This window comes from Rhinopithecus bieti, unplaced genomic scaffold, assembly GCF_001698545.2.
Source record: "Rhinopithecus bieti isolate Rb0 unplaced genomic scaffold, ASM169854v2 scaffold_23405, whole genome shotgun sequence".
NCBI lineage: Eukaryota > Metazoa > Chordata > Mammalia > Primates > Cercopithecidae > Rhinopithecus > Rhinopithecus bieti.
In genome coordinates this window covers 2,576,735-2,579,958 of record NW_016811519.1, presented here as the reverse complement: position 1 = coordinate 2,579,958, position 3,224 = coordinate 2,576,735, and the positions used below count along the sequence as shown (strand labels likewise).

Below are 3,224 nucleotides of genomic sequence, written 5' to 3'. Positions count from 1 at the left end.
TGATGGGTGCTGACGAGTTGATGGGTGCAGCACACCAACATGGCACAAGTATACATATGTAACAAACCTGCACGTTATGCACATGTACCCTAGAACTTAAAGTATAATAAAAAAAATAAAAATAAAAAAAATAAAAAACAACTTTATGTTTTAAAGCCCTGTAGTTTTACGTATTTCTCTTTGACATCTTTTGGTATTCATCTCCATCTCTCTAATAACTTAATTTGTGATTTTTTTTTCAATTTTAGGTTTTACCTATTGACTTTCCATCATAGAAGATGAAGAATCACTTCTCTTTACACCCTCCTCCACCTGAACTACACACATATACACACTGCCCATATCCCTACCAACCCATTATAGCTGTGTCATAATTTTGGTTAAATTAACATTGCAGGTTCACATTTTAATGGCTATGTAAATAGTATTCACACCAGGTTATGTGGTATATTATGGTTGTTATTACCACTTTTCCTTTCTTGCACAACTTTTTGTTTCCCTAGTGGTGGTTTTATTTATTTATTTATTTATTTATTTATTTATTTATTTATTGTCATTTGGTTAATTGGTTGGTTTTCTAGTTTTCTGTGTCTGTCATGAATTAAGCTTCTTGTCTACTGTTTCCCAGTCCTGTAACTTCTAATACAATTAGACATGTGAAGTGTGTGTGTGTGTGTGTGTCCTGATGATAGCACTACTAGAATCTTTCGACCTGCTACTTGCCCTGGTTGCTCTTTGGGCCCAGTGCTCACCTGTCATCCTGGGATTTTTCTTCACCTTTCTGAGACCATATGTCCTGTCTTCCTCTGTTTTGGTTCACTCCTTTGTTTCAGTGTACCAGTTCCTCAGGCAGCTTCTTTGCTTCTTTTCATTAGAGATGTGGTCTCACCATGTTGCCCAGGCTGGTCTCAAACTCCTGGGCTCCAGCAATTCTCCCACCTCAGCCTCCTGAGTGGTGGGGAGTACAGGTATGAGCCACAGCTCCTGGCCTCAAGTAGCTCCTTGATAAGGTACACGGAAGGAAAATTTGTTGAGGCTTTACATGTCTGAAAATGTTTTTATTCCTTCTTGACACTTGAACGATAAGACAGCTAGAGAATTTTAGAGTAGTAATCATTTTTGCTCAGAAATATCGAAGTATTGTTCTACCGTCTTGTAAATTCTCGTGTTACTATTAAGAATGGAAGTCATTCTTATTCTTTTTTTTCCTCATTAAACTTTGTTTTAATGGGTCTTAAAATTCTGTGACAGTTTTTAGTCAAGTTGTTTCCATTAAAAGTACTGATTTTAAAACTAATGTCTTAAAACTGCCACATGCACAAAAATAGAAGAAACAACAACAAAAAAAAACCACACACAAACCCAAATATGGTCCACGAAACATTCTCCTTTCCTTCTGAAGGTTTTGCAATGCATTGTTATCATTAACCAGTCTTCTACTATTAAACTTAAATGGCCAATTGAAACAAACAGTTCTGACACTGTTCTTCCACCACTGATTAAGGCTGGAGTGGCAGGTCTTACGGATAATATTCATTTAGCCTTCTGAGGTTTCTGGGCAAAGTTGGTAACCTTGACAGCTCCAGCATCCTTCTGGTCCACTATTTTGATGACATCCACAGCAAATGTCTGTCTCATATCACAAACAGCAAAACAACCCAGAGGAGGATAGTCCAAGAAATTCTCAACACACATGGGTTTTCCAGGAACCATACCAACAATGGCAACATCATCAGATTTCAAGAATTTAGGGCTATCTTCCAGCTTATTACCATAACAGCAATCGATCTTTTCTTTCAGCTCAGCAAACTTGCAAGCAATGTGAACTGTGTGACAATTCATTAGAGGGGCATGGTCAGCGCCAATATGGCCTGGATGGCTCAGGATAATCACCTGAGCAATGAAGCCAGCTTCCATTGGTGGGTCATTCCTGGGCTCAAGTGATCCTCCCACTTCAGCCTCCCAAGTAGCTGGGATTACAGGCATGCATCACCATGTCTGGCTAATTTTTGTATTTTTAGTAGTGTCAGGGTTTCACCATGTTGGCCAGGCTGGTCTCAAACTCCTGGCCTTATGTGATCTGCCCTCCTCGGCCTCCCAAGTGCTGGGATTACAGGCGTGAGTCACCACACCTGGTCCATGGAGCATTTCAACAAACTTTACTTCAGTTATAATATTTACTGGAGCAAGGGTGACCACCATATTGGATTTGAGAACACCAGTCTCCACTCGGCCCACAAGCACAGTACCACTACCATCAGTTTTGCAGACATACTGGAGAGGTAGACCCAAGGGCTTATTAGTTGGATGAGTTGGTGGTAAGATGCAGTCCAGAGTGTCAAGCAGCATGGTTCCACTGGCATTGCCATCTTTATAGGTGAATTTCCATCCCTTGAACCAATGCATGTTAGCATGTGGCTCGAGCATGTTGTCACTATTTCAACCAGAAATTGGCACCAATGTTACTGTGTCCAGGTTGTAGCCAGTTTGCTTAATATAAGTGCTGTCGTTTTTCGCAATTTCCTCTTCTGGCCATAGGGTGGCTCAGTGGAATTCATTTTGTTCACACCAACAATTGGTTGCTTCATACCCAGTGTACAAGCAAGAACACCATGCTCATGGGTCTGCCCATTCTTGGAGATGCCGGCTTCAAATTCACCAATGTCAGCGGCAACAATCAGAACAGGAAAGTCAGTCTGAGATGTGCCTGGATTCATGTTTATGATAAAAATCTCTGTGTCCTGAGACATCAAATTTCCATGGGGAGATATCAATGGTGATACGAAGTTCAGTCTCTGCTTTCAGTTTATCCAAGACCCAGGCATGGGAAAGAGCCCTTTTCCATCTCAGCAGCTTCCTTCTCAGATTTTTTGATGGTTCTTTTGTTGATGCTACCACATTTGTTGATCAGATGATCCGTGGTGGTGGACTTGCCCAAATCTATGTGTCCAATGACGACGATGTTGATATGAGTCTTTTCCTTTCCCATTTTAGCCTTTAGGAGTGGTTTTCACAATACCTGTGTTCTGGCAGGAAACCCGTTGTGAAAAAGCCATTCTGATATTTGAAACTTGTTTAGCAACTTTTTTTTTGAGAATATTTAAGGGCTTTCAAGCCAGTGTTATTAAATTTGAAAATTTTTGTTTTGTTGTGTCTTTCTTTTAAGACTTTGTTTTCTCTTACAAGTGAAGAACATCACTTTATTTCTTAATAATTAGGAACTG

General features: G+C 40.1%; 1 pseudogene; it reads right to left on the bottom strand.

Annotated features, from left to right (window-relative positions):
• Window positions 1-1,533: 1,533 nt before the first annotated feature.
• LOC108543471 (elongation factor 1-alpha 1-like) lies at window positions 1,534-2,989 on the bottom strand (annotated as a pseudogene).
• Window positions 2,990-3,224: the final 235 nt, after the last annotated feature.